Raw genomic sequence first — 25,258 nt, 5'->3', positions numbered from 1 at the left:
AAATCTAGTTTCACAGACATTAACAAGCTTTATTTGTGCAATAGTCTGGACCAAAAATGGGTTCAGAATGTTCTACCCACCACAGAGGCAGATTACATTTAGCCAAAGAAAACAGTAACATACAGAAGTACAGAAGTAACATACAGAAGTAACATACAGAAACAGAAGTGAGATGCTGAGGAGCCTGATTGGTTACAGCTGTCTTATTTGAACATGGTTGGAACAGTAGGAAGCTTGTGATTAGCTGAGACTCAGCTATTTGTTACAAGTTTAGGTTACAATTTGTTTATACATCAAGTTAGGTAGTTACAATGCACTATGTACTGAGAAACTTTTAGGGCAAACTTAATTCAACTTAACAATTAAAGTTACATATAATTACCAAAAATACTTCTAGGAATTTAGTAACATTTTCAAATCAATGTTTTTGCCACTCCATCTACATTTGAAAAGCTATTCTACATATTTGTGACAACTTCATTTAGCCTACAGACAATGAATGCTAATCTGCACTGAGCATTCCTGTACCCCTGGAAAACTCTTTCACACCAGAGTCTGGCAACCACCAGTAGAAAGGATGCAGTTCATGGAGAAAGAGGGAAACCATTTAGAAGGATTCTAGGGGACCCAGAAAGTACAATGCTTTAAAACCTAAGAATTCATTCACTACATTCCTTAAATTCTTTAGCACCAAAGGCAAACAAAATAAGTCAAAAGAGGGTGATCTGCACATCCCTGAAGGTTATAGATTGGGGCAGATGGGGAACCAGACCAATTGGAAGTAAACAGAATTAGGGCTCATATTGTGGTGCCAGACTTGACAATGAACTCAGCTTGGCATCTCTTAGGCTCTTTACAGGATGACAGTGATACTGAAACAGTCAAACCCAGAGATAACAAGAAGGACAGGTGAGCAGGAAGGAGGTGAATTAAGCTAGCCTGTTCTGCTCCAGTCGTAAAAATGACTATTGTGTTTAAACTCCAACCTAGATAGCAACATTAACTTACAGACTAGAAACTGGTGATCAACCATACCCAGTTTGGTTTTTTGTTTTGTTTTGTTTTACACAATGCCTTTATTTTATTTATTTATTTACCCTATGTGGTGCTGAGAATTGAACCCAGTGCCTCACACATGCTAGGCAAGTGCTCTACCACTGAGCCACAACCCCAGCCCCCTATCCAGTTTTTAATCTCATCAGTATTTTGTCTGTTTACTATAAGACTTTTCAATGTCTCAAAACAAAGAGACAAAGGCAACTATTAGGTAGAGAAGATTAAAAGGTGCTGTAGACAAGAACTAAAATTAGAAGAGTCCAGGCTGTATTTTCTACCACTTCATCACCCACTCTTGACCTTGCTAGAATCAAGCTTCCCCTTGGCCTTTCCCTCAAACCATTACATAACTTGGTTTTAAACCAATGTTTAATCATAAACCAGCCCTGCTACATTATTAATATTCCAAACATCATTTCCAACCAGATAATAATCCAGTATCATTATGCTGAGTTATCATAAAAGGCAGCATTCCTGCATTTGTTCTGGCTGCAAAATTAGCCCCTGAGCAGCCATACAATTTTGTGTGTGCGTGTATATATATATATATATATATATATATATATATATATATATATATATATATATATATAACTTAAGAATCTAAGTACAATTTGAAGTCAATAAAAAAGAAATCAACAAAACGATAACAATCGACAGAATAACAACCACTAGCCCTGATACCTCATTCTTTTCCCTATCACCAAGAAATTAATTTTAAGAATTTTAACTCATTACAAAAACAACATACTAGCTCTTTAAGATGACAGGTGGAAGGCAGAGTGTAGCGGCCCATGCCTGTAAACCCAGCTACTCAGGAGGCTGAAGCAAGAGGATCCCAATTTCAAGGCCAGACTGGACAACTTATATTATATAAAATAATATACATTTTATTATTGTATAATTTAAAAAGGGCTGGGGATGTATGTAGCGCAGGGGTAGAATACTTGCCCAGTATGTGTGAGGTCCTGGGTTTAATCTCTAGCAATAAATAATAATAATAATAATAATAATAATAATAATAATAAAATAAAATCAGAGTAGAAAAATGGAAGTGGCAAGGACATAATGACATGGAATCTGGTCATCATGCAAATTTTTACAAAGTTATTGGAATCTCTTGACCTTGGGATTTTTAAAACTGTAGTTGAAAATAAATGCAGTAGATATTATATGTAGCACACATAGTATATATATATATATATATATATATATATATATATATATATATATATATATATAGTGTGTGTACACATACACGCATGCATGTGAATGACCCTCTTATGCTGCAGTATATGCAGAGGAAAGTGACAGGGTAAAATGGAGCAAGAGCCTTTGCAATCAGGAGAAAGATTCACTCTATAATCTTCCTCACTTGCCAAAATACTTTAAAAAATACTTTGGAATCAACATTTCATCTTCAAATTAGGGGTTCCGAAAATTAATAGGTTGTAGCAATGAGAAAGTTATTCATTCTGCCTTTTTTGGCAAGAACAATATTTTAAAATATGTGCTTTGGTTGTAAAGACATAGCTAACAAGAGAAAAGAAATGTAGACACAAACTGGAGAAATAAAATAACCCTCACAGTTGGCCCATTGCTGTCACTTCAAGTGCCCAAGAATATTCCCAAGAAATATGTGAATATGCAAATTATTCACTACCTTTAACAATCCTTCTACAGTTGTTCAAGTAGCATGAGAAAATAATCACTTAATTTCATTAATTATACCACAAAGATGTGGCAATACCATTAGACAAGACTCAGCCTTCTTCTAATATAGAGCCAAACACAATACAGAGTTACAAAATCATTGCTGATAAATACCTTTGTGTAGGATACAAAAGATGGGAGTGGAAAGATGAGCACATTTCCAAGCTCAATGATTATCTTGAATCACACTATGCTTTCCAGGGGTTTAATATATACAAATTTCTCACAGAACCCCTACACATTATGAGCAAGCAAGGACAAACAAGGAATTCTCAGTTTTCTAAAACCTATATACTAAAAAGAAAAGGGTATGAAATGATCCACATTCACAGATTTCCTAAAGCAGACACAAACTCCACACAGAATGTCCCCATATTTCTTCCCTTCATCCTCCTTCCATCCTCAACATTCAAATAGAAAATGCTGAGTTTAATTTGTTTCCGAAAATTATGTGGAACAAACACAACTGATGGAAAATTACAGTTGGATGACTTGACTTTTCAAAGTTTATGAATGAGGGAAGTTACTTCTCTTAACTACATTGCTGGAATTTTTCCACTCTCATTTCAATTCAAAGTTGCAGTGTTTATTCTTCTGCCAACATCCAGTGCCCTCCCCTCACACCTAAAGTCACCTTCAGACCAGTTCAAGGTTTCAGTCCAAAAAGTTACCAAAAGCTGATTTCTTAGACCTAGCTATTGTCTTAGGGGACAATGCTACTCACGTTTCACATTCCTTTAGTTAGTGTCAGAAATGTGACATTTAAAGTTTATTCTTTCCATTTTTCCTACATATGTGTGTTTCTTTAAGGGAAGATTTTATTTAAAAATACTATTTACTCTGGTATCCTTGAATATATTGTTTTTCTCATGAAATAATCTTTACAGTGAAATGTAATTTTTAAATACCTTGAATAAACGGGCATGTGGTATCAATAACTCCAAAATGACTGCAAAATGCAGCAATTTTCTAACAAGTGCTTGTATCTGATGGACTTGGCTTGAAAGACTTCTTTTCTTTTGTCCCATTTTAAAAGTCAAATTGGGGTTGGGGGTGTAGTTTTGTGGTGGAGCGCAGATGAGTTCCATCCCCAGGACCCCCCAAAATCAAACACTTTCATCCAGGAGAATAAGAGCTAAGAGTATCAGTCACTTCTACAGATACACGTGGCCTGGAGATGATCTCCTTTTCAGCAAGAAAGAATGGAACAGAAAATCCTGTCTACTTGTCTGAGAGGCGCAGCTGGAAAAGCAACATCCCTTCAGTGAATGACCTCACTATATCTTGGGACCTCAGAATATCATCCCCGCGGAAAATACTACGTGCCCCAACTGCACTCCTGGGCTGGATGCTGCCTAGAGAAAGTATCCCTCCAGGTGAGCTTTTTCTCCTCCACTTGCCCTTCCTACACACACACACACACACACACACACACACACACACACTACACTGGCTGTCCAGGTATGTGTCGCGCATCCCTATTCAAGCACCCCCAAAGAAATGTACCAGAGGACCTGGCCCAACTCAGCACCCCGCGCTCTGGGCTGTGCCTGCAGAGACATCCCCAGCCAGCCGCAGCCGATGTAGGCTGGTCCTCTGGGATGGGCAGTCCCCAAAGGAGGTGGGCGCGCGCCGAGGAGTTCTGGGGACGTCAGCGAGAGTGCCAGGGTAGGGCAGCGCTAACCTAAATTAGGCAATAAGAGGCAAGACAGGCAAAACTTAACAAGTCCTCCAAACTGCCACTTCTTCGCTCCAGCTAAGTCACTGGAGGAGGCCAATGCTCATAAGAGCGGCGGTCGCCGCGCGACGCTGAACAGGAGATGGCAAACTCATTTGCAAAGAAGAGCATTCAAAGTCACTCACCTCCACCCATCTCTGAGCCTCCGCGAACGCTACAGAGCAGTCGGCCTCTGCATCCTCCATCCCTTCCAGGGCTAGGGCAAAAGAGGGAGAGACTCAGTGGGTGCGTGGAGTGGCTGGGGTGCCCTCACGTGTCTCGGCCCAGAGTCTGGGAGGGGACGCGAACTGGCGTCCCAGCCTCTGCTCCGGCTGCGAAACTCCCGGTTCTTTGCCCCTTTGTTCGGCTTTGTAGTTTTAAGTTTTCGAAATCTACAAGAACTTGTAGACGTTGCTGTCGCAAAACTCCTGAAAGAGACCCAAGTCCAAGGGGACCCGAGCAGGCGCAGGAGCGTCAGGAGCCGACCACAAGCAGCACCAGCCCAGTCCACAGTTTAGACTTCAAAAGTCGCAGCGAAGCCGCCGCCCTCCCCGCAGTGGCCCCGCCCCGCCCCAACGCCCACCCCCACGCCCACCCCCGGCCAGACGGGTCGCCGCTTCGGTCCCCCCCACCCCCGCGGCTCCTGGGAGTTCCCGGCCGCTGCCGCCTCTGTGGCCAGACAGTCTGGGCTGGGAGATGCCACCTCCCGCCAAGGGGCCGTGGGGGGGAGGGACCCTCCGCTCTGGAGCTGGGGGTGCGGACAGCGACTCCGCCCAGAAGGGAGAAGCCCACGCGCCCGCATCCTTCCTGCTCTGCCCGCCTTCCCTCTCCCAGGGCCCCTGAAAGCGGCGCCCTAGGCTCGCGGCCGCAGAGCCCGCTGACATACCAGGAATAGCTGCACACAATTGCACCTTTCCCGGCCAAAAAACTCCCCCGAGGCCTCTGGGACTTGTAGCAGCGGAGCCTGGCCTGGCCATCCTCCCTCACCTGCGGCTGGGGCGGGTGGCGCGCAGCTCCCGCCGAGCCCGCGGCTCCGCCCCCAAGCTCTCCGCCCCTCCAGGCCACCGGGGCCCTCCTGGCGGCAGGTGAGGGTAGTGGCCTTGGCACGCGCAGAGTATTCCCCCAACACCCCACACTCCAGCTCAGGGCCTACTCTTCTCAGCCCTGCTTCCAGGTGCGTAAAGGTAGAAGGGACCTGCTGCTGACCATCAAGCGTTCGAGCTAGCAAAAAGCTTTGCATTTCCCCCCGTCCCGCCCACTCACCCGAATTCAGGCCATTTGACCACGCTCACAGGTGGAGCGTCAATACAACCACATTTCTTGATGTGGGTACACTCAGGAGGATAGGCAGCCGAGTGACAGATTGTTTAGAATCCTCAGCGACCCTCGTAGGTGCTCAGGTCCAGAGAGTGAAAGGTGCACGGGTTGATTAACCAGGGTCCTTTCCTTGCCTGTGGCTAAATCAGATCCAAAAGCCACCAGCTCATCTGTGTAGACTCCCTGGGACCTGATTCCAGGCTCCGGAAGCCCTATCCAGGCCATCCAGTTGATGTCTTGACCTTTGGAGGAAGATAAAGATTGGTTCCTCTATCCTAAAAAGGAAGCAACCCTTTATTCTTATTGGTTTTCTTCGTTGGGTGTTTTCTTTTTGTGATGAAAAACGTCAAAGATAGAGCAGAGGGACTGGTATAATGAATACCTAAAACCTTGCATCTGTATTTAACAAAGGTTTGCGCTCTGCCTTATTTACTTCATCACCTTTTCTGCAGAAAAGTGTTAAGGTTAGATATCATTTTTCACCCCTAAAAGTTTCGAAATGCATCTTGTCTTTAAAAAGACACTTCATTACCATAATACCAAATTTACACCTAGCTAAAGCTAACAATAATTGCCAAATCATACCCAATCCAGGCTTGAATTTTCCCAACTCATTCCAAAATAAGTTTTACAGCTGACTTACTCAGACCAGGATCCAATCAATGACCATATATTGCATTTGATTTGTTTTGAATGACTGTCTTGTTGAAGAAATTTGTACTATGGCTCCTTTGTGGTGTCTTCAACATTTTTCTCCTTCCTTTATCTTTCCTATCCTCTGGAAGTTAGATCTAAAGCTGGAATTGAACCCGTTTACTCTTCTGAATGAAGACCATCTGGATCAGGCTAATGGTTTCTGTTTACTTGGTAGATTTATTTATGTTCATCTTTTTTTTTTTGGTACCATATGTAATCAGTGTGTCTGTTTATAAGACTTTATGAGCTTCAGGAATACAGTCATTCCTGCTGAAGTGGAGGCCATTGATTGAACCATCTCTGCATCCTACCTAGACTCTGATTAGGCCAAACCCAAGAAGAAGATGGAATAATAAAAGAACCCAGGAATATATTTCTTCTTTTTCGGCTACCAATATTTGCTAAATATTTAGTGTATACCTTATGTGAAGTGCTAGAAGTTACAAGTGATACAAAAATTTAAAAGTTATGGACACAAGTCCTACACATTTCCATCCCAGAAGAAAGACATTCTACAAACTTCATGAAGCTTAATGTTACTATAGTTAATAAATACATATATTGGGACTATGGTTGTAGCTCAGTTGTAGAACGTTTGCCTAGCATGTGTGAGGCACTGGGTTCAATCCTTAGCACCAAAAACCAAATAAATAAAATAAAAGTATAACACAATTTTTAAAAGTAAATAAATACATATATTATACTAATTGAAGCATTGTTATGTGGCTTGACGTGTAGTCTCAGGGCAGCATCCCAACATGTTAAGCACATAGGCTTGAGAATTGTTATGTCTGAACATGTTATGTCACCAAGTCACCAGAATCTATGAGCTTTAATTTCCTCATCTGAAAAGTGGGGTGATAATAGCTATTTCAAATAATTTTTGTGAGATTTAAATGTGATGGCGGATGTAAAGGTCCAGGGTATTGCTTATTGTGGAGGAGGCATTCAATAAAAGATCATGATTTCCCTTTGGTCTCTTTATCTAACAGTAGTATATCAAATTTTTCCTAACAAATAAATTTCATTTATTTGTTCAACTACTTAAGTGGAAAGGGCTATAGAGGGTTGTAAATTCTGTTTCAAAATCAATTCAGTCACTTCAATGTTGCAAGTTTGTAACTCAGAAGATTCAAATATAATACTTTGCCTCCTAAAATCAGTCATTAGAGTGTTTTATCCTTCTGGGAAGATTTATATAGATCTATAATGAAAGGCATGTGCATATGGAGTTTGAAATAAAATTCACTATGATAAAACATCAAAAACCAATATTTTCCAAAATAATTTGAGGTACCTTTTCATTTTTAAAGACGTAAAACAATACAGTTGTCATCCAAACTTATTCATCAGAAGACTTGCTGCCCAGCATTGGGGAATGTGATTAGTGGACACCCACAATGGTCAGCCCCTTCAAAGTTGACCTTAACAGGGCTGGGGATGTGGCTCAAGCGGTAGCGCGCTCGACTGGCATGCGTGCGACCCGGGTTCGATCCTCAGCACCACATACCAACAAAGATGTTGTGTCCGCCGAGAACTAAAAAATAAACATTAAAAATTCTCTCTCTCTCTCTCCTCTCTCACTCTCTCTTTAAAAAAAAAAAAAAAAAAAAAAAAAAAAAAAAAACAAAGTTGACCTTAACATTAGAAGCAGCCTCCCTTAAGGATATGACCCTCCCAGAGCAACTATCCTCTGACAATGAGTGACCTGTGGTATAAAAGCCCAGCCATTCCACCCAGTGACTTGGGCCTTCTCAGTGGTCCTGCAATCTGTTGAAGCTTCTGTTCAGCCTCGTCCTTGCCTGTCTCTGCTTCTTCACTCTTCCCTTCACATGGGAGCATCTCTAATTAACATGCATTTCAAACACTATTTGCTTTAGTTTCTGAAATATTCAAACTGTGATGAAATAAAGCATGATTTGTTAAAAATGAGAATCCTAAGCAATTAAAACCTCCAACAAGAGATAGTTGTGTAAATTATGGTTCTTCCATTGAGTAAGATACTCTCATTTTTTTAAAATGTAAAAGGATAATCAAGGACAGAGATTTAAAATACATTGGAGGGCTGGGGATGCAGCTCAGTGGTACAGAACTTGCCTAACATGCACAAGACCCTAGGTTTGATCCCCCAGCACTGCAATGAGTAAATTAATTTAATATATTGCAAAGAGTCACGAACAATGGCACACAGTTGTAATCCCACCTGTTTGGGAGGCTGGGGCAGGAAGGTCACCTGAGCCCACAAGTTCAAAGCCAGCCTGGTTAACATAGTGAGATCCCTTCTCAAATTAATTAATTAAAATATATTACAAACTATTTAAGACGTATATAAGGCACCTTCATTTTGGGATAGTATTTTTTAAATTTATAATTTTTGCCACATAAAACAAATTGGAAATTTTTAATGGTGGCTATTTCTAAATGGAGATTTTTTTTTACAAGTGTATACATATTTTCCAAGATTTTTTGCAAATGTATTAGTTTTATAAATAATAAAACTTATATGATACATAAAGATATCTCCAAATTTGACTGTGTATTTCATCTTACAAGTTTAAACTTCCTCCCCCTTCCCTGACGTGGTAAATGGCATCATATCTAAAATTTGAGATTCATGCTGGACTTCATCTCTCACCCACATGTCCACTTCATCCCAAGTCCCATCAATTCTATGTCTTAATTATTTCTCCAATTGATGTTATTTTCCATCACCTTTTCTACTTCCTTAGTTCAGGCCATCATTAGTTCTCAGGTAGATTTGAGAAATCATATGACCTTCCTGATACGTAAATTTTATCATTCCACCAACACTCCCTGCCCCACCAATTAACCCTTGCATATAAGACTCACAGCTTATTCTTAAGACCTGGGATGGATGTCTGCACAGTAAGTGGTGGCCTTCATGATCTGCTTCTGCCCACATCTCTAACCACATCTTGACTGATACTTCTCTTTTTTCAGAAATGTGTTTCTCTCCCTCTCTTTGCCTGGCTTTCACCTGCCTATTCTTCCAGGCTCAATTCAGAATTCTTCAAGAAAACCTTGATAGGGCTGGGTTTGCATCTCAGTGGTAGTGTGCTTGCCTAGCACGTGTGAGATACTGGGGCTGATCCTCAGCACTGTAGGCAGGTGCCTTTCATTATAGATCTATATAAATCTTCCCAGAAGGATAAAACACTCTGATGACTGATTTTAGGGAGGCAAAGTATTATATTTGGGTCTTCTGAGTTACAAACTTGCAACATTGAAGTAACTGAATTGATTTTGAAACAGAATTTACAACCTCAGCACCACATAAAAATAAATAAGTAGTAATCTTTTTGTAGGCTTCTGTCCTGGATCCGGAGCCCAGGTGTCTGTGCTATGCAGAATCTGAAAACAAACCACAGGGCGAAGGCTGAGAACCCTGAGAGCCAGGAAATGGAACTGTTAACATTATGGATATAGCCATTGATTTTACTGCAGAGGAGTGGGAGTGCCTTCAGCCTGCTCAGAAAAATTTATATATAGAGATGTGATGCTAGAGACCTATAGAAACTTGGCCTTCCTGGCCATGACTCCTAATCATATCCAAGAATATTCACCAGAAAAGGGCCTAAAACATATATTTCATGAAGTGATAAGTGCAAAATATACAAGTTGTGATCTTGACTATTTCCCACAAAAGAAAATATGGAAAACTACAAGTGAGAGTGAACACCAGAAATCATATAAAAAATCAGGCCTTGTTCATCACCAGAGAATTTATACGGGAGAGAAGCCCTACAAATATAAAGAATGTTGCAAAGCTTTTAGTAAAAAAAAAAAAAGGTCTTATTTACCACAGAGGAACCCACAATGGAGAGAAGCCCTACAAATGTAAAGATTGTGGCAAAGCTTTTGGTCAAAAATCAAACCTTATTTGCCACAGTAGAACTCACACTGGAGAGAAGCCATACAAATGTAAAGAATGTGGCAAAGCTTTTGGTCAAAAAATAGACCTTATTAACCACAGCAGAACTCACTGGAGAGAAGCCCTACAGATGTAAAGAATGTGGCAAAGCGTTCAGTCAAAAATCACACCTTATTTGCCACAACAGAACTCACACTGGAGAGAAGCCTCACAAATGCAAAGTATGTGACAAAGTTTTTACTCAAATTTTACACCTTATTTGCCACAGAAGCATTTACACTGGAGAGAAGCCTCACAAATATAACGTGGCAAAGCTTTTAGCAATAAAACAGGCCTTATTCACCACAACAGCACTCACTGGTGAATAGCCCTACAAATGTGAATAATGTGGAAAAGCATTTAATAAAAAATAAAACTTTATTCACCACAGCAGAAAACATCCTGGTGAATGTGAAATGTAAATAAAGTGATAATACTTTTAAAGAAAGACTAAACCTTAGGACTGGAGTTGTGGTTCAGTGGTAGAGTGCTACTAGCCTCGCATGTGTGAGATCCTGGGTTTGATCCTCAGCACCACGGAAATACAAATAAGTGAAATAAAGGTATTGTGTCCAACTACAACTAAAAAATAAACATTAAAAAAAGAAAGACTAAACCTTATTAACAACAGAATTTATACAGAAAAGAACCCCTACAAATTGAAACAATGCAGCAAAGCTTTTAATAAGAAATCAATTCTTTTCACCACTAGGCTACTTATTCTGGAAAGAAGACATCTAAATGTAGAGAATGTAGAAACATTTTAAATTGCATATCATATATTACTAGAAATCAGAGAAAACACACTGGAGAGAAGCTCTACAAATGAGACCATTGTACCATTACTCTTAGAAAGGAACAACACTTAAGTCCTCACCACAATAATCACAGCGTAGAGAAAGTTTTGAAATGTGAAAATTGACAATGTGACAATGCCTCCAAAATTTATTCAGCAATACTCAGCACCTGTGGATACATACTGGTGAGAGAGAATACAAATGGAAAATAAATTGTAGCCACATGTTTCTTAAACACTGCTTATTTTTGGAGAATTCATTGTGCCCAGAAACTCTAAAAAGTTAAATAATATTTCCAAAATGTATTTAAATCTTAAATTCATTGAACATGTGAAAACTCATACTAGTAGTGAATATTGAACAGATTTTGTCCAAAATGTATGCCTTATATAACAATGAAACATTTATAATAAATGTGAGAGTATAGTAAAATTATTATCTATATATTACACCTTGATGTATATGAGGATCAGTAAAATACAGAATTTATTTAAGTTTAGAAAACAAGTAGTTGTGTTTAACTTTTGCTTAAATTTATTAAGCATTATTAAGTTATTTTGTAGAAATATCTGTCATAAATATAATACATGCATAGTGAGGAAACCTCATCTTTGAAAGAATATAATTGTTTTTCCAAATCAAAAATTACTATTTTCACTTTTGAATACTGAGAAAAGAATTATATGAAATCTATTTTTGATATTTAACACTGAAGTGTAATATTTTAAACTTTATTTTTTTTTTGTATTTCAGTGTATGTTTAGGTATTTTTATACACTGAGCCACATCTCTTAGCCCTCTCTCCACTTTTTCAAATTTTGAGACTGCCATGCTAACTTGCTTGAAACCACACTAAGTTGTTGGGGCTGAATTTAAACTTCTGAAACTACTCAGCTTCCCAATTTGCTTGGATTGCAAGCATGGACCATCACACCAGGTTTATAGTGCATTTTTTTTTTACCTATATTTACCTTATGTATGCAATATATCTTTACAACTGAATATTTGTTTATATGTTAACACTCATGCATTGCATCCTGTTAAATGACAGACATCATAGTGTTCCACTTGACTAAATGTTCTATATAACAGTAAAACATACTGTTGAGTAAATAATACTCTAGCTTCTGTTAATACTTTTACACATTTTAATCAAACTTAATATGGAATACAATTTGCATAAGTGAGATCATAATTTTTTTCTGTTTGTATTTATGGTGAAATTAAGAGTTATAAGAAGGATATAGATATAGGAAAATAAGCCCCAAATTTTCATATCTTGATTTATAAATTTTAGAATTTTAACTTTTTAACATTTTAACATTTCCTAGTGATTTTAATAGACTGAATTTCCACAAACTTAAAGGTAGCTCTTACAGGAGAGAAGAGCTTTATCTTTCTTGTGTGCATAATGGCCTTCTAGACTTCATCTTCATTGGAGACATTTCATTTTTCTGTGAATGAGGTCAATGATCAGTGTTTTCTTGTACATTAGTAAATTCTAACATCCTTGTTATTCTATAGATAGAGTTATTTCAGGGCAAGTATTAGAGAAATGAATGTGGAGTCAACGTTGATTGAGGCCTTATACTTATGACAAAATAATCAATGAGCTATGTTTTATAGTCTCATTTTCTGACAACCAAGTAGTAAGAAGTAAACTGAGAAGTTTGTATATAAAGATTAAGTTTCTTGGGCTGGGGATGTGGCTCAAGCAGTAGCGCGCTCGCCTGGCATGCGTGCAGCCCGGGTTCAATCCTCAGCACCACATACCAACAAAGATGTTGTGTCCGCCGAGAACTAAAAAATAAATATTAAAAAAATTCTCTAAATAAATAAATAAATAAAATAAAATAAAGGTATTGTGTCCATTTACAACTAAAATATGTTTTAAAAAAACAAAACAACAACAACAAGATTGGCAGATATCCTGGGCTAGGTTAAGTATATCTTCTTTATGCAATTCTAGCCCGTTTCCCAAGGTATTTATATTATCTGTTTTCCTCACTGAATCAAGCTCATGGCTTGGTTCCTGTCACTTATATGGTATTCAGTAACTGTGTATTGATTGGAGTGGGAGGGAGAGAGAAAGAGAGAGGGAATGAATTAAACTCACTGTACAGAGTAAAGCATTGATGGTAGCAAAGTAATAAACATCATTGACTATTGCAGCTAATACAACAATTTCTTTATAACTCAAGTTTTCAACAGAAATACAATTGATTAATTTGGTGGGATAAATCTTTGTCATGTTGGGACTGTCCTGGCCTCTCCCAACTAGATGCTAATAGTGCCCCCATAGATGTGCAACCAAAACTTTCTCCAGATGTTGCCAAATGTTCCTTGGGGGGCAAAATCACCCCCTATTGAGGGCCATTATTCTACAAGGAGAGATTGGCTTTGTTAGAAAATGCCTTGGTTCAAAGGAAGTGTACTTTAGGCCCAAGTTTCTTGCAACAAATGAACTGGGTAGGGTGGAAAGAAATTAGGATAAATTGGGCCAAAAGGGTTACTCTGTGTTGTAAAGGAGGAAAGGAGGGTGCTGATTGATGCTTGGGATAAAGATAATAAAGCAGGATGGACCTGGAAGCTAGAGAGAAGTGAAAAAAAGAGACAGGTACAGTGTGAATTATTCTAACCAAAGAATTGAATTTTGCACTATGCTTGGTCATTGTTCAAAATAGTGTCTGTCCTTATGGATTCACAGATAAGGAACATCTGAATTACATGTATTTTTCTTGTGTTTTTATGACTCCCTAATTAGCAGGAAGAATCACTACTAGAAGGTAGATAAAAAATGTTAAACATAATAATAATTATATTTAGTGCATCTCTATTCCATGTCTACCCACCAAATAACACCTTCAGAGTTAGTAATGATAGAATTGTCATGTCGTCAGTGCTTACATACTGGTATTCAGACAGGTAAATCCAATTTTGTGTTTGGAAATAGAAACCAAAGAGAAAAAAAGAAGCCAAAATCTTGTAGATAATGATGAAGAAATGAACATAAGAGGGGAAGAGTGGATGTGCCAGAAAGTAAAAGGAGAAACAAACACACAAGGTGAATTCCACATTGCATCCCTTGAGAAAAGACAGACAAACCTTGAGAAAATTTTCAGAACAGTTTTCGGAAGTGCTTTGCCCAGTGGACAAGTGGACAAGGGAAGGGGTCCTAAATTTGTCTTTGGAAGCTGCTGGATGGTTAACCAAGTAAGGAGAGATGAGATGAATAGGGAGGAGATGAGAAGCCCTCAGTTCTTATCGGCCTTCCCCCTGGATGCACAGACATCTCATTAAGAGATCCACTGACATGGGAACTTTCAAAACACAGGGCCAACCCCGTAATTTAAAGAGCAGTTGGTTATTTTCTTCCGACAGTAAAGATCTTAAGAGGGTTTTTTTTTTCTTTTTTCTTTTTTGCTTTTGCAACATGTAAGGAGTTTCCCATCATTAAACTCAAATTATTAACATAAATCTAAGACCTTCTGTTTTGAAGGTCACTCATTCCTCATTCGAGCCAGAATTGTAAAACTACATTATAATTCTCTAAGTGATAGCAGTGAGATCAAAAGGACTTACCCAAGAATTAGCTTTAAAAGAAACTACCAGGGCTTCTGGGAAAGAGAAGGAAAGAATGTGTGTTTACTAAACTTCTCTTCCTGAAGTCCAGTGAAATGAATAAAGTCTGGATGGTTATTTTTGGTAAGAATAATCAAAGATTAAAAATAGTCAAGTTCAGTTGTCCCTAAAACACATTTATTATTTTCTTTGTGTTTTCCGGTTTGGGTAGAGAATTTCTATGTGATCTCTCCTCGGCTTCATTTAATAAGAGAAATAACTGTATTATTGACTCAATTTTTTTCTGGTAAAATGACAGGGGAAACACTGAAACTCCATATATATTGTATTATTAATACTTTAGAATTGTAATATCGGTTTTTGTTTACATTCTGAAATTGGACCCAGATAGGAAACAGCCCATCCATTATAGGAAATTTGTAAAAGCTCTGTATTTTTCCAATTATTCTCCCTACCCTGTAACAACTAGGTGCATATCATTAATATTTTAGCTTCAAAAAGAATAGTAACTTCAGTCAACAATAATGTATTGTACATTTAAAAAACTGTTAAGAGGGTAGATCTCATGCTTAACACAATAAATTTTTTTAAATTTTTTTTAGTTGTTGATAGACCTTTATTTATTTATATGCAGTGCTGACAATCGAACCCAGTGACTCACATATGCCAGGCAAGTGTGCTACCACTGAGCCCCAGCCCCAGCCCGCACAATAAAATTTTTTAATGAAAAATTTTTGTTTGTATTTTTATTGGTGCATTATAATACAAGTAATGGTGGGATCTATTGTTGCACATTCACACATACACAATATAACAATATAATTTGGTCAATATCAATCTCCAGTATTTCCCCTTTCCCTCTCCTTTTCCATCCCCTGATCCCCTTCCTCTATTCTACTGATAGCCTTGTATTTTCATGAGATCCCAACCACCACCTCTTTTCCCCCTTTTTTCTCTCTCTCACTTCCACATTTAAGAGAAAATATATGAACTTTCTAGTTTGCTTTATTTTGCTTAGCATGATGTTCTCAAGTTTGGTCCATTTTCCTGCAAATGTCATAATTTCATTCTTCTTTATGGCTTTATGGCTGATTGAAACTCCACTGTGTATATATACATTTTCTTTACCCATTTACTGGTTCCCAGACACCTAGGCTGGTTCCATAATTTGGCTATTGTTCCAAAATAGGTGCTATAAACATGGGTATAAATGTATCACTATTGATGACTTTAATTCTTTGGGATAAATACCAAGAAGTGGAATATTTGGGTCATATAATGGTTCCATTCCTAGTCCTTTGAAGAATCTCCATACTGCTTTCCAGAGGGACTATAATAATTTGCAGTCCCATCAACAATGTATGAGTGTAACTTTCTCCCCAACATCCTCACCAGCATTTATTATTATTTGTGTTGTTGATAATTACCATCCTGACAAGAGTAAAATGAAACCTCAGTTTTTATTTGCATTTCCCTTATTGCTAAAGATGTTGAATATTTTTTCATACATTTTTGACCATTTTCATTTCTTCTTTTAGTATCTGAGCATTTTCTTACTTATTGATTGGGATATTTGATTTTCTGTTGGTAACTTTTTTGAGTTCTTTATCTATTCTGGATATTAATCCTCTGCCAGAAGAGTAGCTAGTCAAGATTTTCTCCCATTCTGTAGGTTATCTCTTCATAGTCTTAATTGATTGCTTTGCTATGGAGATTTTTTAATTAGATGCCACTCCATTTATTAATTCTTGGTATTATTTCTGAACTTGAAATAGTTGCTACCTATACCTATGTGTTGAAATGCTGATCCAATATTTTTTCTCTAGGAGTTTCATAGTTTCTGGTCTAAGTTCTAAGTTTTTGATGCATTTTCAATTGACTTTTTTTTTTTTTTTTTGGTGGAATTGGGAATTGAACCCAGGGCCTTGTGCATGCAAGGCAAGCACTCTATATATCCCCAGCCCCTCAGTTGACTTTTGTGTAGGTTAAGATATAAGGATCTAGTTTAAGTCTACATATAGATAACCAGTTTTCCAAGCATCATTTGTTTAAAAGGTTGTCATTTCTCTAATGTGTGATTTTGGCACATTTTGTCACAGATTACATGATTGTATCTGTAGCTATATGTGGCCTAGACCTATGGAGTCCACTGTCTATCTGTATGGGTTCGTCTCTGTGTTTTCTGTTCTGTTCCATTGGTCTATGTGTGTGTTTTTAATACCAGTACCAAGCAGATTTTGTTACTATATAGCTCCATAGTTATAATTTGAAGTCAGGTATTTTGATGCCTCCAGCATTGTTTTTTGGTTTAGAATTGTTTTGGCTATTCCATGTCTTTTCACTCTTCCAAATGAATTTTCAGACTGTTTCTTTCTAGTTATGTAAAGAATGTCATTGGCATTTTGATGGGGATTGCATTGTAGATTTCTTTTGATAATGTGGCCATTTTGACACCATTAATTTTGCCTATCCATGAACATGGGAAGTCTTTCCATCTTCTAATATCTTCTTCATTTTTTTTTTCTTCAGCATTCTATAATTTTCATTGTAGAAGTTTCTCATTGCCTTGATTACATTTATTCCTGGTTTGCTTTTGTTTTATGAAACTATTGTGAATACAACTGATTTTGTGATTTCTTTCTCAATAGGTTATTATTGGTATATAGGAAAGCTACTGGTTTTTGCATATTGATTTTGTATCCTGTTACTTTGCTGAATTTGCTTATTAGCTCTAGCAGTCTTTTGGAGGAACTTTTTGAATCTTCTACATATAGGATCATATCATCTGTGAACAGTGATAATTTGACTTCTTCCATTTCTATTTTTATCTCTTTTATTTCCTTCTCTTGCCTTATTGTTCTGGCTGGAATTTCTAGTACTGTATTGAGTAGGAGTGATCAGTGTGAACATCCTTGTCTTGTTCTGGATTTTCAAGGAAATGCTTTCAGTGGTTATCTATTCATGAGATGTTGGTCTCTGAAGTAAACCATCAAAGTCCCCCATAAGCTCTTGGACTAGGAATGTTCTAGTCCATGACTACTATGAATGATTTTGGCCCCTATGCACAAAAATAGACCAGTCAGGCCAAACTTGTCTAATTTAATGTTACTAAATTTAAAAAAAAAAAAAAATCCATGGCACTGAGGCTTTCCCTAACAAAGACATGTATCTATCTATTGCTCTGTTTCTGCTTATATAGACAATTAATTGGGAAGTATTATGGTTTAGATTGATAATAGACAGGTAAGGTATGGTTGGAGGAGGTAAACTACTGGAGTTGTGCCTTTGACATGTATATTTTGCCGGTGGTGAGCAGAGTTCTCTCCCTCCCCACTGCCCTGCCTCTGGTGGCCATGTCCTGAGCTACTTTTCTGTGCCATGTCTTTCTGTCACGATATTCTGCCTCATTGTGGGCCCAGAGCTATGAAGTCCACTGTCTATGGAATGAGATCTCTGAAACTATGAGGCAAAATAATCTTTGCTCTTATAAGGTCTTTCGGTCACAAAACAAAAAACAAACAAACAGCAACAACAACAACAATAAAAACACCTCAGTAAAACAGGCAACAGGAAGGCAACTTTAATATAGATCAAGACTACACACACACACACAGCAGATGCTCCATCTTCTGCTGGATCTGTGCATAGATAAAGGTAACAGTCAAGGCTATATAACTCTATTATTTAAAGAAGTACTATAATGGCCTCCATTTCATTTCTGTAGAAATAGGTCTCTGGGCATATATAATCCCAAGAACAGGAAGAGAAAGACTTGAAATTGTGTTGCATTTATTGTGCACAGGACAATTTCTTTTTTTAAAATATTAATTTTTCTGGTGTAGATGAACACAACACAATGCCTTTATTTTTTATGTGGTGCTGAGGATCAAACCCGGATCCCACCCATGCTGGGTGAGAACTCTACCGCTGAGCCACAATCCCAGTCCCCAATTTCTTTAATAGGCATGTTGACTTAAGAGAAATATTTCCTTCTCTTAACATGGATTTAGACTATCCAGTCCTTGAAAATTATTATTTTGATCATGGGAAACCTTATGTGAGAGAGTGTTTTATCTATATCATATTCAGAAAAGATCAAAAGGACTCAGGAAGAAAAAGAAAGGTCAAGTTTACTTCCCACTGGTCCTGAAACATCAACATAGACAGCACTTGTCATATCAACAATGATCCCATATTCTTTTGCTATAGCTATTCACTGTCATCCCTACAGTCACAACTCACACTCCAGAATATAGGCTCCTGAGTAGATTTGTGTAAGTCTGTCTAACAAGTTTTAGAGAGAAATCAACTCCTGTAGGTACTGAGTGGAATGTTCTTTTCTCTCTCTCTTTTTTTTTTTTGGGGGGGGGGAGGGGTAATACCGGGATGGAACTCAGGGGCACTCAACCATGGAATCACATCCCCAGCCCTATTTTGTATTTTATTTAGAGACAGGGTATCACTGAGTTGCTTAGTACCCCACCATTGTTGAGGCTGGCTTTGAACTCACGACTCTCCTGCCTCAGCCTCCTGAGCTGCTGGGATTACAGCATGCGCCACTGTGCCCAGTGGAATATTCTTAAAATAAGGTGGACATTGGTCTTATAAAACATTTATGAAAGGTACTCTCTCCAAAAATGAGATCAGGTGGATCTTGATGTATCACATAAAGAATAGGAAACCATATACCTGTAAATGCCTAATCTTTTTGACTTAGATATATAACTAAAAAAAATATTTAAAAACATAATTCCTCCACCCTTTTGAATTTAGCATCCAATAAATTTTTCTCTAGTCACTAGGGCTTAATTAATAACATACCTCTTTGGCAAAGAATTTTGCTATAATGGACTAGTCTGTAAAAATTATTTTGTTGTAAGCTGGGTATGTGATCCCAGCTACTTGAGAGGCTGAGGTAGGGGAACCACTTGAGCCCAAGAGTTCCAGGCCACCATGGAAATCTAGAGACACCCCATCTCAAAAAAAAATTGTAGAAATGATAATAAAAAATTTTACATTACATTTTTTTAAAATTATTCAATCCATTACAAAGCAAAAATAGTTCAAGTTCGAGTTTCTCTAAAATGTAAGTTAAACTTAAAATATACTTAGCATTCTTTTGGGTACATAATTCTTTTTTAGGGGCTGATATTTATCTTCACATTTCACTAATTAGTATGGTGCTTTAGAACTCAGTGAAATACTTTTTGTTGCTCAGATGAGTTGATTCATTTTCAACAAATTTTCACATATTGATTTGTTTTGTTTTCTTTGTGCTGGGATTGAGCCCAGGAGGGGCTTTACCCTGAAGTACATCCCAGCCTTTTAAATTTTTTACTTTGAAACAGGTTCTTGCTAAATTGCTTAGGGACTCCATAAATTGCTGAGGCTGTCCTCAATCTTGCAATCCTCCAGCCTCAGCCTCCTGAGTCATTAGGATTATAGGTGTGCACCACCAGCTTGTCTTTTAAAAAAGGCTTTCCCAGTGATGAATTTTTGCAGGGATATTTTCTATATTTATTGCCTTATCTGTTAAATAGGTCTCATTTCAGGTTAGGGCATTGGGTGTAAATCAGTGTGGTCCCTGCCTTAAGCGTCCATTTGTGGTTTGATCCCTTGGAAGAAGCTCTAATAATTCTTAAAGCTCTTAAAAACATAATTACAGTAGGAACATTTTAATTATGAAGGTAGTGTTTTCAGAAAATTACAAGATTTAGAGAAAGAATGAGAAAAAAATTTCAGAGCAAAATCCAGTAGGATCTTAATAATACCAGGCATACAAACACTGACTGTGAGTAGCCTGGTTGACATTTCTGTATTTCATCCTTCCTAAATTGTTAGGAAACCACTTTACAAACTATAGCATGCCTTCTATTATCTAATAATATCTTCTACCACCTAGGCAATTCGACCTCAATTGCAAAGAATGAACAATGATTACCAAATTAATAACAGGGGTTTAAAAATTTGCAATCCTGTGTTTACCAACAATAAAAATGCAGATTGAAGAAGTCTACAAAGTTGACTTGATTTTATTTCAGTTGCAGAATTTACTTCTTGCTCTCCTACTGACCTCTTCCTTTACACTTACATGTGCTCCTCAAGAAAAGACAAATGGAGACACTTCGCCTTAGTTCTTTCAAAGCAATGATATAGAAGTATGCCAATGACTGTTATTACCTTCTCTGGTGCCAACACCTTCCTTGAGACACAGCCAACCCACACAGATGCAGACATGGGCACTGAGGATCAGTTTCCAAATTTCTAAAGCTCAGAGCTCTGTTCTCAGAATAAGAAGTCCAACTGAAAGAATGGAAATATTGTATATTCTATTTTTCTTCAAAACAGTTATAATAAAAATTAAAATAGCTTTCCACCATATCTATATTGAATTTATTTGACCTTGTTCTGTCACTCTAGCATAATACTGAAACTCATCAAAATTCAAATACCCATAAATGAAGCATGAATAATAATAATAACTTGAAATGTTGAAATAATTGCTCAAGGTGATTTAAATTCTGTAAACATAGCTATCAAAAAGAAAAATAGCATTCTTGGCCTGAAAGAGTAAAAGATTCAAATAAAAATATTTTCCTAATAAGCAGTGTGCTTAGGTATAGTATTATTACAGGAAAGAGCAAAATTCCAATCATCCTTGCTAAATTGCATGTCTGCTAACTTCAGCTATTTTGGGATTTTTAAAAGTTAAACCATTTCCAAGTAAGAGAAGAAATATGCACAGTTTCTTTGTGCATGGAAATGAAATGTTATCTATTCATTCCATCTCCTTCTTTAAATTCTCTTAAAAATTAGATAAATCTGGTGTTTCAGGACATAAACTTTGAAACTATTTTCAAAATAGCTTATTGCAGTATTGGGGTAATAGTCATAATAATAGCTGCCATTTGTGAGTACTTGTCATTATGTACTTCATTTATAATATAAAACCTACATGAGAGTACTTTTGTTTAAGGGGTTAAACTTTAACCAAGATTATTCAATCAGAGCCAAGAATAAAACCATGTCATAATCCAAAGTCAGCTCTGTTAATCGTGCAATGACTTTTAGCTAATTGTTACAGATCCTGATAACGTTTCTTTTACTGTTAACTTACCTGATCTCCCCCCCCACTATAGTTTATGCCATATTTTCAGAATCATGCTATCAAACAAGTACTGTGTGAGAACACAGAAAATTCTCTATTATCAAGACCAGATTTTTTTTTTTTTTTTTGTACAAGGGATTGAAACCAGGAACACTTTACCACTGAGTTACATTCCCAGTCCTTTGTATTTTTTTTCTTGAGACAGTCCTGCTAAATTGCTGAGGCTGGCCTTAAATTTGTCATCCTCCTGCCTCCACCTCTCAGATAAATTGCTGAGATTACAGACTTGCACCACTGTACCAGGCTAATGCCAGAAGATTTGTAGAAATTTGCAGCCACTTAGTGAATGCTATAGTTTAAATGTGTCCCGTAAGGTTTCATGTGTTGAAGTTTAATCTCCATTGTGAGATGTTATGTTTCAGGGAAACTTAAAATGACTGTAGTGTTTAGAGATGGGGCCTTTGTGAAATGATCAGGATTAAAATCCCCCATGACTGGATCCTGCTGGCTTTATAAGAGGGAGAGAGATAGGACAAGAACCATTCTCGCATATACCCTGTTTTTGACATGCCATGCCCTGTATCACCTTGGAATGCTGCCAGCTGGAAGGCTGAGAACTCCAGAACTATGAAGCCAAAACAGCCCTGTTTTCATTAAAACTTACCCAGTCCGTGGCTTTATTGGTTTAAAAAAAAAAAAAACAATATATTGGGAAAGGGTTGTAACTGGATATAGAAAAAATTAAATTTCTCCCTTAAAAAGTTCCATCATCTCCAGAAGTGGTGGTGTATGCCTGTAATCCCAGATTTTGGGAGGCTGAGACAGGAGGATTGTAAATTCAAGGCCAGCCTCAGCAATTTAGCAAGGCCCTCAGCAATTTAATGAGACCCTGTCTCGAATTAAAAAAAATAGAAAGGACTTAGGATGTAGCTCAGGAGTAACATGCCCCTGGGTTAAATCTTCAGTACCAAAAAACAACAACAACAACAAAAAATCCATCTGCTAGGATCTCCAGCAGTCTTAGAATCATTTGAGAACTTGATATAAATGACAATCACAGGTTCCACTTAACTGCTGCATCAGAATTTGCATTTTAATAACTGAGATCTTTCATCTGTTCAATAAAGTTTAAAATGCTCAGCTAGATAATACCTCTACCCTAAGTCTCTCAATGATTCCATTTCTCTTAATTTCTTTCTTTTTTTTTTTAGAGAGAGAGTGAGAGAGAGAGAGAATTTTTTAATATTTTATTTTTTAGTTCTCGGTGGACACATCTCTGTTGGTATGTGGTGCTGAGGATCGAACCCGGGCCGCATGCATGCCAGGCGAGCGCGCTACCGCTTGAGCCACATCCCCAGCCCCTCTCTTAATTTCTTCTTTCTTTTTTGCAGTACCAGAGATTGAACCCAGGGCATGCTCCACTCAGTTACCTACAATCCTTTTTATTTTTTATTTTGAGACAGTCTTGTTAAGTTTCCCAGGGTGGCCTTGAACTTTTGACTCTTCTGTCTCAGCCTCCCAAGTCTCTGGGACTACACACGGGTACCACCACTGGGCCTGGCTTAGAAAGGCCCTTTCAAAAAGCCCTCTTTGCTCAAGCAATTAAAGGAGGTTTTCTGTACTCCTAAATCCATAGCTTCTCCTGTTTGCTTCTCAACCCAGAATACAGTAAAATCACCTACCACACATTATCTGGCTGCTATTATATACCAAATACTGTACTATGAAGATAAAATAGTGTGGTCCTAGTCTTTGAATGACTATCACTGAATATGCTCATGGAGATAGTACTCTGAGTTCCTAAATTGCCAGTTCCAATAAACACTTTCATTTATTATCAGATAGGAGACTCTAGCTATCTACCCTAAGTCAGAGGTTTTGTAAAAATGTAAAACAATGTATTCCTCTTTTTAAAGAAAATAGTTGTTTTTTAAGTAAAAAATAATATTTATATTAATGTGTGTGAAGTCATTTTTATTTAAAAAATATTTTTCAAATTTGTTTTAATCTCTAATACTGACAGGTCAAAAGATATCTGGTCTCCCCAGTCATTTTTAATAGTGTAAGGGTTCCTGAAACCAAAAAAGATAAGAATTGGATTCCATTTTAAAACCAGGTTAAGCCCACCTGTAGTCCCAGATGCTCTCTAAGAGACTGAGTCAGGAGGATCCCTGAAACACACAAGTTTGAGAAGAGTATGAGAAACACAAGACATCCAGTCAAAACAACAACAACAAAAAATAAATAAAATAAAATAAAATTACAACAACAAAAACCAGGTTAATTGCTCAACTAACCCCCAATATCCATATTTACATAGGTATCAATTATATAATATTGGAAATAAATGGATAAATTGGCCTAAGCATTCTCTTCCATATTAATTTAGTTTGAGTCACTTTCCCTGGGAATTCCATGTAAAATAAAAAAATAGGAAGATGGCTCTCTATCATGACAAACCAAAAGGCTTCCATAGAACACCTGTAGCAATTGAAGCACATGCTTTAGTTTTGTGAAATGGAAAAAGCAATGCAAAAATTAAAAAAGTAAGTTGAATAGTTGGCTTTTAAGATTTTTTCTATGAGTTTATTTTGCCCACAAGTCATGTATTTTAAAGTTCTTAATACTAGTACTGTTGGACTCTTACCTTGAATATTTTATACATATCTGATTATTAAGCTATACCATAAATGGCTATAAGAGCAAATATCTTCATCATATTAAATAAATAGTTAAGGGTTTTGCATTTTGTTTATTAAAAACAATAATGGATTCCTGGGCTGGGGTTGTGGCTCAGAGATAGAACACTCTCGCCTAGCATGCATGAAGCACTGGGTTCAATCCTCAGCGCCACGTAAAAATAAAATAAAGGTATTATGTCCACCTCCAACTAAAAAATAAATTCTTTAAAAAAAACTGATTCCTCATAAGAAAGCCTCTTTTTAAAAATATTTTTTTAGTTGTAGATGGACACAGAATATCTTTATTTATTTATTTTTATGTGGTGCTGAGGATCAAACCCGGGGGCCTCACACATGTAAGGCAAGCGCTCTACCACTGAGCTACAACCCCAGCCCAAGAAAGCCTTTTTTTTTTTTTTAATTTTTTTTAGTTGTTAATGAACCTTCACTTTATTAATTTATTTGTACATGGTGCTGAGAATTGAACCCTGTGCCTCACACATGCTAGGCAAGTGCTCTACCACTCCAGCCCAGGAAAAACATCTTTTAAATTATATCCAGAGCATGATTACTATCTTTTTCCCAGACCATGAAATACTATGGTTTGTCTTGATGGTTAAAATATATATATATATAGTGTAACATTCACATTAGTTGTGT

Source organism: Spermophilus citellus (assembly GCF_964194105.1).
Source record: "Spermophilus citellus genome assembly, chromosome: 1".
Taxonomy (NCBI): Eukaryota; Metazoa; Chordata; class Mammalia; order Rodentia; family Sciuridae; genus Spermophilus; species Spermophilus citellus.
Note: the sequence above shows the minus strand (reverse complement) of the source record.